Consider the following 17483-nt stretch of genomic DNA (forward strand, 5'->3'; position numbering starts at 1 on the left):
AGTCAACATTTCTTATATAGCTTACCAAGATAAAGTAAAGTTAGTTAGCTAACCCAAGTATGAAGTATACCATGAAGTCCTTATACAATAGATGAGTAAACCCCAGTTGGTATACAATAAATGGTAGTCCAAAGAGAGGATACAACCATAAGGAAGTTATCCTATTGGAAGATGTGTACCAACATATGTTATGATTAAGTAAGAGTTATCCAGACTTGTAATAGGAGTAATATCAAGTGATGAAGATAATTAAGATATCCTAATAAAAGATGTAGACCCAGACAAGTAATAGGGTAAGTAAAATCTATCTAAACTTGTGAAACAACTGATAGTAAGTGATACAAACAAGTGATATGAGTAGTATAGACCATGATGAGTCAATCATGGGAGTTAAGGAAGAGTGAATGGAATAAAATATATCTACTTAAAAGGTAGAGAAAGAAATCATATATGATTCATCTGTGAATCATTATGTGATGAACATCTAAAGTATGTAGGAGGAGTACAATAAGAAGCCAAAGGTGAAATAATAGTGCAAGAACTGAGTTCCAAAAATATGGGAAGTGTGTCAAGCACATCATGACCATAGTTTCATGATAAGTACAAACACTTGGAAGTATAGGAGCTATATTCCAATAGTTAGGTATTTAGAGTAGCTATATTAGAATCTAGAGGTAGCATGTAAAGTAGTCCTCAACAAGATGGAAGTTAAATTAGTACTTCCAAAGGAAATCAGGTTAACCTTAACCATCCCAAACCATTTTGTTCAAGTTTATCTCATTGCAATTGTGCAATTAAGGTAAAGGTTGAGACAAATAGTAGAATCCAATATATTCGTGCTAAGTACCACGACATAAACCTATATTATGTGGTGTTATATACTACACATCTCAGCCTGATGTTTAGAGATGTCTTACTCAACTATTATATTCAGGCTTATGATGGTGTGTATTATATGCACAAAGCTGAATCTTCTTGGATTTTATTGGATTTCATTGTTTGACTAGATCCATACATGAAGTTTGACTTTGATATGCAAATGCATGTTGTAATATCAAGTTCTTACTTGATGTTATAGATCTAGAAGGTAATAGTATTCGTGTGAGGAAGCGACGAATTCTGGAAGATTCCGAAGACAAGATGAAGGTTCATCGGAGAAATGAAGTAAAGTTGTGGGAAGTAACCTCAATACTCTGAAAGAAGTACAATCAGAAACTCATGCTTACCTCAACAGAGGAGTACTTTAGTACATAAGAAGCATGAAGGTGAGAAATCTGGTGATTATGGTGAAGCTCAAGCAGATCCATAGTCAACATAGAAGAGGGAATGCATGGGAAATCACTTCGAATACTATAATCATAGTGTCAGCTAGTGGTTCTCTTGCAAAATAAACCCGGAACGAAGGAAGATGACCTATGAAACTATAGCAGATATAAGAAGACCATAGTTGATATCAGAAGACCACAATTGGTATAGGATCAATACTGCGAGATAAAGCAGAAGATGTCTCGTCCAGTTGAGCAGAACCTATAATAGAATCCATTTTTAGATATCAAATAGCCACAGTTGGTATAATAACCACAGCTGGTATCAGTTGGTATTACAAATAGTCCACGATTTAATTTATTTGTAACACAAGTTTGTGAACAATAAAAATCTTGTCAGCCTAATAGCTAGATCTATAATCATTTAGTCGAAGGATTCACATTGGATGTCCACAATTGAGTGGATACACCACAAACATTCTTCGCTAGACCTTAGAAGAAGTAAAACCCATAAGTTAGAACCAGACCAATATTCTAACCATAAGTCCAATAGTTGGAATAAAAGGAGTTGAAGACCATAAGAAAACTCTAAGGGGTAGAGTAAAGATTGAGTTGGGTATACAACAACTCAATACTTTAAGCTTGATAGAAGCAGAAGGTCTGAACTGAGAGGAAGTTCAATCTTATTTTCATAAGATTATTGAACACTACTTTCAGAAGGATGTCAGACCAGAAGCCGAGGATTATACCTCGAGGAAGTAAGAAGTGGACTATAATTTGAGAAAGTGAGTAATATTTACTCAGAAGTATAGAAGCTCAAGTAAGTCAAAGATAAAGAAGTTGGACGAAGGAAATATCAGAGACCAAATACAGCTCAAGAAGGCCAAAGACCGAAGGAAATTGACCATACCAGAATCATAGACTAATAGAATGATTCCTTTCATGGAACCTAAATGAATCTAAAGAGTTATAGGTATCAATTATAAACCATGATTGGATGGACTAAATGAGTCTAATCCATTCTTAGAGGAATAAACCACCATGATCAATTCCATAGTAAGTACCTTACCAAGAACCATTATTGCAGTTTTGGTAGTAAGGGAAAAACAAAGACCTATTTTATCAAATAGGAGAATTTTATCCAATTAGTCCTCAAATAAGACTGTCAGAACAAGAAGAAGTCCCAATCATTGAATATTCAATGAGAAAGGAAAACAAGCTTATAATATTGGAGGGAATCATGGAAGTAAAGGAAGTAATAATTGTTTGATGTCAAACACTAATGGATTCCAGGAAGAATCTGGACAAGGGATATATTCAATTATATCCAGTGAGATCACCAAAGAGTTTGAGAAAAGATGTATTCCGCACAAGTCAGATCCACACTCCGAAACGTGAGAGATATCAAACTTCGAGGACGAAGTTTAGTTTAAGGGGTAGAGACTGTAATATCCCAGGTAATGGGGTTACAAAAATAGAGGAAACAGATGTGTGCATTGCATTCATGCATAGAAAATCTGGGAATTTTCGCGCTTTAAAGTAAAACAGTCACAGTAACTGAAGTTTCACTTGACCTTGGTGGAATTGAAGTAGCTCATCAAGTCAAGCGCTATAAACCTCAATGTGACTTTGTTAAAACCTTGTTTTGGGTAGAGATAATTTGATCTAAGGGGTTAGATCAAATGGGACTAATAATCAACACAACAACACTTTACTCAATGATCAACTACTTAATCTTATTAAAGATCACAACATGATATTCCTTGCCATAACATATGAACCTCCATTTAATTGGAAATCCAGTAACAATAATTGGAGAAACTATTCTTCACTCATCTTCTCCATGTCTTAAACTAATCCTTGATTCCACCATGAATATCATGGTATTCATTCTACTTTAATCTTGGAAACAATACAAAGAGTTCCAACTAAGAAATATATATCCTTCTCTATTCCATATTAATATACATCAAACCTATAGAGGTGAGAGTTCTACTATAATTATTAGAGAAGCAATAACAAACCTGGAGCTAAACCTTGGATATGCATCCAAGTATTCAAATCATCATCTTTAAGAGGAAACCTAGGATATTATTCAAGACATTCCTAGAGAGAGAAACCATTTATGTTAAACATAGATATTGATGATCACATCAATTCCTATGGAGCCTAACCTTAAGTTAGTATTAAAGTCCTTTCCAAAATGAGAGAGACCAATCATACAAAACATAGCTTTATCTATTTAAGAATAAAGGACAACCACTGAACTAGAGTATTAGGAGCACACCATAACCTAGAATAATCCATTCTTATATAAGAGAGATCAATTATGGTGTTACACTCAAGTTAGTTGAGGCAACACTTGAGTTTAAGGGAGAGAATTACCCATATACCCAGATGATAATATCAAAATTGATTAAGTAGAACCCTAACATAATATCTCAGGCATTCTCCTGGGATATAAACCAAAGAGACAATCATAGTAGACCCATACAAGAAGGTAAATTAGAAGTGCTATACCTTGATTGATCTAGACAATGATTGATCATGGAAGTGAGAACCCATTTAATGAGAGATCCCTAGGAATCCAAACCTTGATCATTATAAATTGAGTGATGATCATAAACCCTAAGAACTTGAGGTAAAAATGTTAAGAACAAGATGATCATGCCTAATCCATGATCATGCTCTTGAGGTATTGAGGATAAACCCTAAAAGGATAAGTAGTTATCCTTCACCACATGAAATCATAGGGAGGTAATTAATAAGCAACCCTAAACTTATATTCCAACCTTTACTTGTGAACCACTTGGTGATCATAAGAAGAATCCTACCATATCCATACTTCAGAAACTAAACAACTTCAGAAAACCTTAGAGTTAAACTCTATACTTTATATGGTGAGAAACCCTATACCCATACAACCAAAGTTAACTATAAAAAGAACTATAACCAATGTAGTTACTTAAATGATAAATTGAGGTTAATAATAGAAGCCAATTGGTGGAAGATAAAACCAATTCTCAATATCTTAGCAACTAAAGGAGAACATAAAATGTTAATTAAGCCATCACCTTATCATGGTTAGGGGAGATTAACCCTAGCACATGCAATATGGTGTCACTTCATCTCACAACCTAGAATTAAACCTCAACCCTAGTTTATGCATCACTTGGGTGATCATAATTAAAAATCTAAACCTTATTTGAGATTCAAACCATGTGTCATTAGGAGAATATGACTTGAACCCTAATGGTTCATTAATTAAATCCAATGTTTCAATTATAAAACATAAGAGCCACCTAATGCTAAGTTCCATAATTAAAACCACATAAGTAGTGACCAACCATTTATCCTTGGAATCAAGATCAATCATAATGGAACCAATATCTACTTAAATCCTTTCAAATATAATATTATCCTTAATAATGGGGTGTAATAGACATCCTAAAACCCTAACAAATTGATGCTCACATAAAATCATATGTGAACAACCAACTTCTTAAATAAGATAACCAGTCCTAATGATAAACTTTTAAAATACCTTGAGCTGGACTTACCAACTCTAATACTTCAAAAATATTGATTCCACCAGAAGAAGAAATTAAAAGAGTACATAAAATCATGAATAATTGAAACTTCAATAAAGCTCACATATTTAATAAATGTTCAGAACAACAAAACAATGCAGTGATTTTGTTATTAACTCCTAATTGAAATATAAAGAAACATCTGCAAAGTAGGATTGAATTCAAATTTGAATTCAACAAATGGAATGGAAAACATAAAATACAAAACAGAAAATAAAACAGAAAAAGAAAAGGGGAGATAAAAAACCTTACCTGGACTCACCTGGCCGCAGAAGCCCAGCAAGGCAGCCCAGCAGCAGCCCAGAACCGACCCACCTAGCAGCCCACGTACCCCTTCGTCGAAATAAGATGAGGATTTCATCCTCATCCTCTCCAACGCGCATGGAGGACATCACGACGGCGTGTCCGTCTTCTCCCTCGCGCTGGCACGCTCTCCTCGCTCAGCGTCGTGACGAGGCGCAGATCATCGCCATATAAAAGCCCACGACGAGTTCTAAGCCCCGGTTTCTTCCTCATTTGCCCCAATTAAGCAAACCCTAGCCGTACGGTGCCCGACCATCACCGCCGATGGAGACCACCCCAGACCTCGCCGTGACCACCGTTAGAACCGCCATGCTCTGCTTGCTCCTCCTGCAAAAGGAATCGAGCAGGGGCAGTCCGTAGCGCCGTCGCCAAGCTCAGCTCTCCGGCGGCTGGCGCCATGAAATCCGGCGAACCAGACCTCCATCGACCACGCCGTCAAGCGCTACGTGTTCCTGGTGAGCTATTGAATCCCGTGGTGTACTTGGTTCGCTCGATTACGCCCAGTAACATGCGTAGCATCGTTGCCCCGTGATATCTGCCGCTCGGTCTCGCCGGCGTGCGAGCTCCGGCGACCATTAGATGGCGGCGCTGCCACCACTAGCCTCGCCTCGTCGTCCTCTTCTAGTAAGCACAAGCACGCCCTCGGGGGACCACGGGAACGCCGGCAATCGCCGTCACTGGTCGCCGGTGACACACATGGTGGCCACATCAGCACCACGTGGCCGCCAGCGTGGACACGGCCCACCAGTCATGGACTGTGTGGTTGTCCTGTCCGTGTAACTTTAGCAATTCTGTTTAATTTCAAATTCAATAATTGCTGTAACTTTACAAATTCGTATAAAATTCAAAATAGCTCAGAAAAATATAAATGATACATTAAAATTCTTAGAAAAGAAAATTCTATTCAATAAAAATATAAAACCAAATTTTTATTTTTAATAAAAATTTACTTATTTAATACTTGTTATTTAAGCCTTATTTATTAATTCTAAATTCAATTAAAATTCAATAATCAGGAAAACCCTTCAAATTAAATAAAAACCAGTAAATAAATAAAGAAAACATTAAAACAAATTTTCTTTATTTATCATTTGTTAAATCTTTATTATTGGAATTTAAACCCTGATTAATAATTACTCTAATTATTAATTATTTAAAAAAATGATAAATGCCAAATTCAATATTATTTTTATTTTAGAGGTTATTAATAACTTCAAATTCAAAATGAAGTTATTAACTTATGAACTAAATAGTACTTTTGCAACCCTAGTTCCATATGGTAGAAAATTAGGAACTCATCATTTCATGTGGGATCCTAAAACCCTAATACCATTTAGAACCTAGCTCCACTAGTTCATTTGAACCCTAATTTACTTCTAAAACCTAAACCCTAGATCCTCGCATGTAATCATGGTATTCTATTTCCATCCATAGAACCCTAATTAGCAAAATAATACCTGCCATGTTCACATAAAATGTAGGAGCCCTTTTATCCATAACTCAGTATTCCATGTATGCACACCTATTCCACCTAGATGATCAAATAGGATCAACCTTAGTCCTTTATTATCAAGAATCTTATCCTTATTCATCCTGATATAGCATCACACCATGGTGATGAACCCTAATAACAATTATACCAAATATTGTGCATTACCTAACCATATTCCACTAAACCCTACTAGTGTGAGATACTTATAAACCATCCTATTTAGGAACCAGCCATTCTCTACTTAGAAACCCAATAGCTAATACAAGACAACCTCAACCTTAATTGTTATACTTCTTAGTATCTAAGAAGTATGTTCTTCAAAAGTTATTCTTTTGAAGTAAAACAAAGAACCATCATCAACCCTGCTTATAAGAACCTATAAGTCCTAGCCAGCCATCACTAGCAAGATAAACCAACCTTGACCACAACCATGTATAATAAATTGCTTAGGATGCCTAGGCTTATCTCAACCTTACAAGCCCTAGTTGCTGATGAATCCAACTATGTTGTGATCCATCTACTACTTACTCCAGTAACCAATTAGAACCATAGAAAACCATAGAAACCCACAAACCTAATTATCATAGTTGTTCTTTATCAAAGTACATGTTCTTTAAAAGTTATTCTTTTAAAGTATATGATAATCAATCATTAACCATGCCATTTAGTACTAAACCGACCACTTGTTCTTTACTTGATAACATTATGCCAATTGTCATCCTTTGTGTGCTCAATTGATTATTATGCTTTATTATCTATCTGTTGATAATACCAAATAAGTCACACCTGAATAAGAACTTTGTATGTGAATCACTCTAAAAGTGCAACACACCCTAAACCAATCATTACCACTCACTAATCCTAAATCATCGGGGTTAGGACACGCTTAGAGCGATTGCATCTCATTCTTATGCATTATTGCATTCTTGCCAATCTTTTAAACATCGTCCTTACTGGACGATGATGCTATTTCAGAATTTGGAGTTATTGCGTAACGAAGACCTTGCCTGCATAATCTTGCAGTCAAGAAAGGCAAGTTCATCACTTGCTCATATCATTTGAGTATTTTTATCAAATTACTTGCAAAGTATTATGGATATCACTATTGCACAAAAATCAAAACCACTACTTTCATAACTATGAATATGACTAAGTGGTGGGCAATGGAACCATGGATTGTGTTGTTATGGTGGAGGTTCCATTGCACGGGTTTATATCCATCTAGGATTAAACAACAAATGTCGCCAGTGATTCTTGTGCCGTAATACCCGTGTTAACCATAAGATCCGGAGTGGGACGGAGTAGTCAAAAGTGTTTCCACCTCTCGTTCATCAACGGATGCGCTTTACCGTAGTACACTTGTAATCCAAGGGGGCAAGCTGGTGAGGCTGGGGAGTCCTAAGTCCCCACGGCATAGTCCGTAGTACACTTGTCGCCCGAAGGAGCAAGATGGTGAGGCTGGGGAGTCCTAAGTCCCCACGGTATTGCGGTCTAGGATGGGTTGCAGCTACCGGCGTAGGAGTGTATGGTAGAGCCCAAAGACCGTTGTCGTGGTCGGGGTCCACCTTGAAATCTACAGAATAATGGGACCGACGTGGACCCAGGGTCGGGGCATGCAACAAAGGGTGGGTGTTCGAGGTAGCGGAGGAACATGATTGGCTAGACCTTATACCGGGCCTCACACCATAGGAAGTGTGGACGGGTCATTCCCGGTTGGCACCAAGGTTAAGATCTCTTATGGGTAAAGCAACACACCTCTGCAGAGTGTAAAGAACCGTGACCTGTCACTCCCTGTTCCGGGATATGGAACTGCGAACGCGGCCGGAAAGGAGCTCCATGAAGTTCTAGTAAACCGGTGAAGGCTGGCGGACATAGTTCTTCTGAATAAAAGCAACCTTTTGAAGAAATGGTTATGAAAACTTGCATTGGTATTAGACTTTCTGGTCTAATGCTGTAGCTAGTGCATTAAACACCTCTTTCCTATAATGAACTTGTTGAGTACGCTCGTACTCATCCCACTCTTAAATCCCCTGCTTAGATATGGAGGCATCGAAGGAGGATCTACAGTGCAACTCGAAGGCCGAGGAGTCAACAACTACTTCAAGAGACAGGACCCTGTCAGAGGAGTCAGATACCACATCCAACAAGGAGAAAACCTAGTTTAGCCATAGAAGGGAACTAGCTTCCTAAACTTAGCTCCTATTTAGCTAGAGTCTATTCATAGCCTCTCTAGATAGTTAAATACTCTACAAATAGAGTTCGTGATAGGATTAGACTACGAGTCGTTCTTCTGGAGTTTATTTGCAGATTTACCTCATTGTAAAGTAGGAGGCTGTGGTGATCTTATGTAACAGAGTCAATATTGTAATTCTATAGACATGCCTTGGACCCGCATATGTTTCTGTTGTACCACTCTGAGCGATATAATACTAGTGGAACGGTGTTTCATTGGTGTTATATCAGACTTGCATACTACACCATGCAGTGGTATGCCGGGTCACCACAAAAGCTGCCACGCCTCCTGTGAAACCTAAGACTGGCCCTAAGCCTGATGCTGAGTGTTATTACTGCAAGGAGAAGGGACACTGGAAGCGTAATTGCTCCAAGTATTTGGCGGATCTGAAGAGCGGCCTTGTCAAGAAGAAGAAAGAAGGTATATCTGATATACATGTTATAGATGTTTATCTTACTGGTTCTCGTACTAGTACCTGGGTATTTGATACTGGTTCGGTTGCTCATATTTGTAACTCGAAACAGGAACTAAAGAATAAATGAAGACTACTAAAGGATGAAGTGACCATGCGCGTTGGAAATGGATCCAAAGTCGATGTGATCGCTGTCGGCACACTTCCTCTACATCTACCTTCGGGATTAGTTTTAAGCCTCAATAATTGTTATTTTGTACCCGTGTTGAGCATGAACATTATATCTGGATCTTGTTTAATGCAAGACGGTTATTCATTCAAGTCTGAGAATAATGGTTGTTCTATTTTTATGAATAATATCTTTTATGGTGAAGCACGTGAAAAGAATGGCTTATTTCTGTTAGATCTCGATAGTAGTGATACACATATACATAACATTGATGCTAAGCGAATTAAATTGAATGATAATTCTACTTATATGTGGCAATCGCTGCCTTGGTCATATTGGAGTGAAACGCATGAAGAAACTCCATACCGATGGATTACTTGAATCACTTGACTTTGAGTCACTTGATAGATGCGAAGCATGTCTAATGGGAAAAATGACTAAGACTCCATTCTCTGGTATTATGGAGCGAGCTACTGACTTATTGGAAATCATACATACCGATGTGTGCGGACCAATGAGTGTAGCATCGCGCGGTGGTTATCGTTATGTTCTAACCTTCACAGATGATCTGAGTAGATATGGGTATATCTATTTCATGAAACATAAATCTGAAACTTTTGAGAAGTTTAAGGAATTCCAAAGTGAAGTAGAAAATCAACGTAACAAGAAGATTAAATTTCTACGATCTTATCGCGGAGGTGAATATCTGAGTTATGAGTTTGGCATGCATTTAAAGAAATGCGGAATACTTTCACAATTGACACCGCCGGGAACACCACAACGAAACGGTGTGTCCGAACGTCGTAATCAAACTCTCTTAGATATGGTTCGTTCTATGATGTCTCTTACTGATTTGCCGTTATCATTTTGGAGTTATGCATTAGAGACAGCCGCATTCACTTTAAATAGAGCACCATCAAAATCCGTTGAAACGACACCGTATGAATTATGGTTTAATAAGAAACCTAAGCTGTCATTCCTGAAAGTTTGGGGTTGCGAAGCCTATGTAAAAAAGTTACAACCGGACAAGCTAGAACCCAAAGCGGAGAAATGCGTCTTCATAGGATACCCTAAGGAAACTATAGGGTACACTTTCTATCACAGATCCGAAGGCAAGATCTTTGTTGCTAAGAACGGAACCTTTCTTGAGAAAGAATTTCTCACTAAAGAAGTGACTGGAAGAAAAGTAGAACTCGATGAGATTGAAGAATCTCTGCTCGTTGATCAGAGTAGCGCATTACCGGAAGATGTTCCTGTGTCGCCTACACCGGCAACAGAGGAAGCTAATAATAATGATCATGAAACTTCAAATGAGACAACTACTGAACCTCGCAGATCGACAAGGGAACGTGCCACTCCTGATTGGTATGATCCTTATCTAAATGTCATGATTGTGGATAACAATGATGAAGACCCTGCGACGTATGAAGAAGCGATGATGAGCCCAGATTCCAACAAATAGCAAGAAGCCATGAAATCCGAAATGGGATCCATGTATGATAACAAAGTATGGACTTTGGTAGACTTACCTGATAGCCGAAAGGCTGTCGAGAATAAATGGATCTTCAAGAGAAAAACAGATGCTGATGGTAATATTACTGTCTATAAAGCTCGACTTGTCGCAAAGGGTTTCCGACAAATTCAAGGTGTTGACTACGATGAGACTTTCTCACCTATAGCGAAGCTAAAATCTGTGAGGATTTTGTTAGCAATAGCTGCATTTTTCGATTATGAGATTTGGCAGATGGATGTCAAAACGGCGTTCCTTAATGGAGATATTGAGGAAGAGTTGTATATGGTACAACCCAAAGGTTTTGTCGATCCTAAAAATGCTGACAAAGTATGCAAACTTCAGCGTTCAATGTATGGACTGAAGCAAGCATCGAGAAGTTGGAACCGACGCTTTGATAAGGTAATCAAAGACTTCGGGTTTATACAGTGCCATGGAGAGGCTTGTATTTACAAGAAAGTGAGTGGGAGCTCTGTAGCATTCCTGATATTATATGTAGATGACATATTATTGATTGGGAATGATATAGAACTATTAAGCAGTGTAAAAGGTTATTTGAATAACAGTTTTTCAATGAAAGACCTTGGTGAAGCATCATATATATTAGGCATCAAGATTTATAGAGATAGATCAAGATGCCTAATAGGGCTATCACAGAGTACATACCTGGACAAGATTCTAAAGAAGTTTAGAATGGATGAAAGTAAGAAAGGGTTTTTACCTATGTTACCAGGCAAGGTCTTGAGTAAGACTCAAGGACCGGCTACGGCAGAAGAAAGAGAAAGGATGAGTCAGATCCCCTATGCTTCGGCAGTAGGTTCTATTATGTATGTCATGCTATGTACAAGACCGGATATAGCGCATGCTGTTAGTTTGACTAGCAGATATCAAAGTGATCCAGGAATGGAACACTGGACAGCGGTCAAGAATATCCTGAAGTACTTGAAAAGAACTAAGGATATGTTTCTTTGTTATGGAGGTGACCAAGAGCTCGTTGTAACAAGTTACACCGATGCAAGTTGGAACACTGATCCTGATGACTCTAAGTCACGATGCGGGTACGTGTTTATATTGAATGGTGCTGCGATGGTGGGCAAGCTCAAAGCAGTGCACGGTGGCGAAGTCTTCAACAGAATCAGAGTACATAGCAGCTTCAGAGGCTTCATCAGAAGCGGTATGGATGAAGAGGTTCATTGTAGAGCTCGGTGTGGTTCCTAGAGCATTGGACCCATTAATCATCTACTGTGATAACATGGGTGCCATCGCCAATGCACAAGAACCAAGGTCACACAAGAGGCTGAAACATATCAAACTGCGTTATCATTCGATTCGCGAGTACATCGAAGATGGAGAAGTAAAGATTTGCAAAGTACACACTGATCTGAATGTAGCAGATCCGTTGACTAAAGCTCTCCCTAGGGAAAAGCATGACCAACACCAGAATGCCATGGGTGTTAGGTACCTTACAATGTAATCTAGATTATTGACTCTAGTGCAAGTGGGAGACTGTTGGAGATATGCCCAAGAGGCAATAATAAAAGTAGTTATTATATATCTTTATGTTTATGATAAATGTTTATATATCATGCTATAATTGTATTAACCGAAACATTGATACATGTGTGTTATGTAAACAAACAAATGAGTCCCTAGTAAGCCTCTTAACTAGCTTGTTGATTAATAGATGATTAGTTTCATAATCATGAACATTGGATGTTATTAATAACAAGGTTATATCATTATATGAATGATGTAATGGACACACCCAATTAAGCGTAGCATAAGATCTCGTCATTAAGTTATTTGCTATAAGCTTTCGATACATAGTTACCTAGTCCTTATGACCATGAGATCATGTAAATCACTTATACCGGAAAGGTACTTTGATTACATCAAACGCCACTGCGTAAATGGGTGGTTATAAAGGTGGGATTAAGTATCCGGAAAGTATGAGTTGAGGCATATGGATCAACAGTGGGATTTGTCCATCCCGATGACGGATAGATATACTCTGGGCCCTCTCGGTGGAATGTCGTCTAATGTCTTGCAAGCATATGAATAAGTTCATAAGAGACCACATACCACGGTACGAGTAAAGAGTACTTGTCAGGAGACGAGGTTGAACAAGGTATAGAGTGATACCGATGATCAAACCTCGGACAAGTAAAATATCGCGTGACAAAGGGAATTGGTATCGTATGTGAATGGTTCATTCGATCACTAAAGTCATCGTTGAATATGTGGGAGCTATTATGGATCTCCAGATCCCGCTATTAGTTATTGGTCGGAGTAAGTACTCAACCATGTCCGCATAGTTCGCGAACCGTAGGGTGACACACTTAAAGTTGGATGTTGAAATGGTAGAACTTGAATATGGAATGGAGTTCGAATATTTGTTCGGAGTCCCGGATGAGATCCCGGACATCACGAGGAGTTCCGGAATGGTCCGGAGAATAAGATTCATATATAGGATGTCATTTTATGTGATTTAAAATGATGCGGAAGGTTCTATGGAAGGTTCTAGAAGGTTCTAGAAAAGTCCGGAAGAAACCACCAAGGAAGGTGGAGTCCCGGAGGGACTCCACCTCCATGGCCGGCCAACCCTAGAGGGGGAGGAGTCCCAAGTGGACTCCCCCAAAGGGGGCCGGCCACCCCCTCCATGGAAGGTGGAACTCCCACCTCTAGTGGGAGTCCTAGCTTGGGTAGGTTTTCCTATCATATGGAAGGTTTTGGGTTCGGGTCTTATTCGGAGACTTGTAGTCCAACCCTTGGGGCTTCCACCTATATAATGAGGGACAAGGGGAGGGGCCCGGCCACCTCAAGACCACCACCTGGCCGCACCCCCCAAGTGGCCGGCCACCCCCTCCCAAACCCTAGCCGCCCCCCTCTCCTCCATAGCTCCCGCGTGCTTTAGCGAAGCTCCGCCGGAGTTCTCCACCGCCACCGACACCACGCCGTCGTGCTGTCGGATTCAAGAGGAGCTACTACTTCCGCTGCCCGCTGGAACGGGAGGTGGACATCGTCTTCATCAACAACCGAACGTGTGACCGAGTACGGAGGTGCTGCCCGTTCGTGGCGCCGGTGATCAAGATCTTCTACGCGCTTTTGCAAGCGGCAAGTGAACGTCTACCGCAGCAACAAGAGCCTCATCTTGTAGGCTTTGGAATCTCTTCAAGGGTGAGACTCGATAAACCCCTCGTTGCTACCGTCTTCTAGATTGCATCTTGGCTTGGATTGCGTGTTCGCGGTAGGAAAAATTTTGTTTTCTATGCAACGTTATCCTACACCCGGTCCTATTCTTTACATCTGAAATACAATCTGCTGCAATTGTTCTTTACTATTCTTCGCAAACAAACATCATCATCCACACTATACATCTAATCCTTTGTTTACAGCAAGCCGGTGAGATTGACAACCTCGCTGTTACGTTGGGGAAAAGTTCTGTGATTGTGTTGTGCAGGTTCCACGTTGGCGCCGGAATCCCTGGTGTTGCGCCGCACTACACTCCTCCGCCATCAACCTTCAACGTGCTTCTTGACTCCTACTGGTTCGATTAAACCTTGGTTTCTTACTGAGGGAAACTTGCTACTGTGCGCATCACACCTTCCTCTTGGGGTTCCCAACGGACGTGTCAACTACACGCATCAAGCAAATTTCTGGCGCCGTTGCCGGGGAACTGAAGAAAAGTTACACCACAAAGATTTCTAACTCCCACGTCAACTACGCGCCAGCAGTAAGTCCCCAGGTTCTGTCCTGTGTGGCGTGGTATCGCACCCGAATGCGCTCTGCTACTTTTTTCCGTATCAACATATGCGAAGAAAACTTCCTAGTGGATGCGCTATGGATCTTATAAATATGACTAGAATTCGATTCATGAGTAAGTCCTGAAGCGGCACATGTGGAATTACGTCAGTGTTCCGGGGTCATGTCCAGGGACTTGACCTTGAAGTAGGTTTTTGCGGGTTTGCCACAAGAGCAGTTAACTGGTGCCTGATCCGTCAGATGAACCAGCCCCATTTACTATTATCCCTGTACAAAATATGTATGTCTCGAATAAATTGTTATGATGACTCGAAGAATTTATGGATTAATTGAACGATGGAGATTTTACTCGACTCTGCGACTCAAGCAAAATCTCGGGGGCTACCGACATAGGCATCCCGGATGGGCCTGCCGAAGAAGGTACCCGGGATTTACTGAAGGCCCACGACCCGAAGATTATAAAGCCCGGAAGCCCATTGAAGCATCGATATGGAAAATAGAGATAGATTAGGAGTAAAGAGAATTGTAACTATACGGGACAAACTCAAATAGTCTCCCGATATCTGTAACTTGTACGGCACGAAACCCTCGGCTCCGCCTCCTATATAAGGGGGAGTCGAGGGACAAATAAAGGATCAATCTCATTGTCAACATAACCCTAGTTTTTAGCAGTCGAGCACCTTTTCGGCTGAAACCTTCGAGATCTACTTGCCCTCTACTTTCCACGAAACCCTAGTTTACAACTTGTAGGCATTGACAAGTTAATCCCTTGTCACTCGTGGCCCGATTCACCAACTCAATAGGATCCACAGGCAAAAGACATAAACGTAGAATGGCAAGTGGAAAGATTGTCAAGCAAGGGATCGAATTCTAGAATGATGAAGCGATCACAATTTGGAAGAGGTGCAAAGCAAAATACCAAAGGTAGAATTGCAAAGCAATAGACCAACCGTGATGATGTCACTAAAGAGAAAAGATAACTCACAAGGATCCTTGATACAACTCAAAGATTTAGTGTCTAAAAGATAAATGGGTTCCCTAGCTCCTTTGGGAAAGGAGGAATAAGCCTAATTCATCATCATATACATTCTAGGGTTTCCTAATGAGGGTGGGGGCATATATATAACCATCCATGAGCTAGGGGTAGTTTGGGCATGCAAGGGTATCTTGAGATTACATGTGCTAGACCCATATCTGATGTGCATCGGCAGGAAGGAATGTCCGGGGTAAGTAAAGACCAGATACCTGGGCCAGGCCAAAGATTCTGGTGCTGGTTGGGGCAGAATATTCCAGTGCCTTGAGGCTAGATATTATAGGGCTTTGGTAGTTGCTTATTCCTTCTTCTCTTCCATGCTTCTATGATGTCGGTCTTGAGTCCACGTGCGCTTGAGGCTTCCTCCCATGCTCTTGTACTCCTCGTCGGTAACCTATCAGTATCACAAGATGGAGTGTGAAGTAGTATACAATTCAAGAGACATGTGGAGACACGCATAAAGGAAAAGATTCACTTTTGAGTGATAGCGTGGCTTGTCACTAGTGGTTGAAGCACTCGACATGGTGATGGCAGTACACCACCCCCGAGCATCAAGAACCCTTATAGTGATGGAGGCCCATTTTGATAGATATATATTGTCAGGTGTAACGTGTCTCATGGTCCGAGAAATGAACGTAAACTTCTAGAGGTATTTTCACATCATTGGCGGTTATTTTGTTCTGTCTCTAGCAGGTATTCTCGACGAGCCATTAGGTTCATCCAAATCGCCAGAGATGTCCCAAATAAGATAGGTCGTCATATACTAGTTGGATTTTGCATACTTATTGCCACATCTAGAATGTACATTGCACTAATATTGTATGTATCTCGATAATTATGAAATCATAGCAACATCTGCACTGTTCTTTGTGAATATAGCTTGATGTGTGAAGTTTTATTGTTTGGAACCATGAAACTTCCTCTAGTTCATAACATGCAAAGGGATCATCATAGTTGCGAGAGACTTGGGCCAAGAAACGGGGTTGCTGGATGAGGAAGGGACCTCTTTAGGCCAAGGTCCGACAAGGGGTAACTCGGTTGATGTGTTGACAACCAAACATGCCAGTCCATTTTATTACTCTGTGCATGCAGTTAGTAAGTCTCCGTTTTGAAATTTACAAATCTTAATACAACAAAAGTGTAAAGGAATATTGTAACTAAAACATAGACTACGCAAAACTGTTGTGTGGGACTAACTCTGCGTGACAAAATCATTCTATTTTTTCCTAGATTTTGAGTTATTTATGGTCGCCCGTTCTTATCCAGATAGCAGGACTCATTGACTCCATTTCAAATGATGGCAAGAAACATCGACCTATGATCCAGTGGCGAAGCTAGTCTAGCTACAAAGCCTGGGCAGATTACAAAGGCTCATGGCCGGTGGTTTTCTTGCCTATGCAAACTGGTGGTTTTTCTTGCATATGCAAACTAACGATTAATTCTTCAATATCCACTTTAACCTTATGGAGGATCCTGGGAAGAGCATGGCCAGCTGACTAGGCATGCCGGGGCGAATCTCTGCCACTACATTGACCCATACAACACATGACTGGTGTGGCAATACATGCAGTGATGGCTTATTTGTACTAAACTTCCTTATTTTCTAATAATTATCTATGTCAATATGAGATCTAAATTAATATGTTTCAGTCATACCAAGATTAAATCTTATTTGTTTCACATTGTGATGCTAAATACCAAGATATGATCATAT

The sequence above is a fragment of the Lolium perenne genome, chromosome 2 (assembly GCF_019359855.2).
Source record: "Lolium perenne isolate Kyuss_39 chromosome 2, Kyuss_2.0, whole genome shotgun sequence".
Lineage (NCBI taxonomy): Eukaryota > Viridiplantae > Streptophyta > Magnoliopsida > Poales > Poaceae > Lolium > Lolium perenne.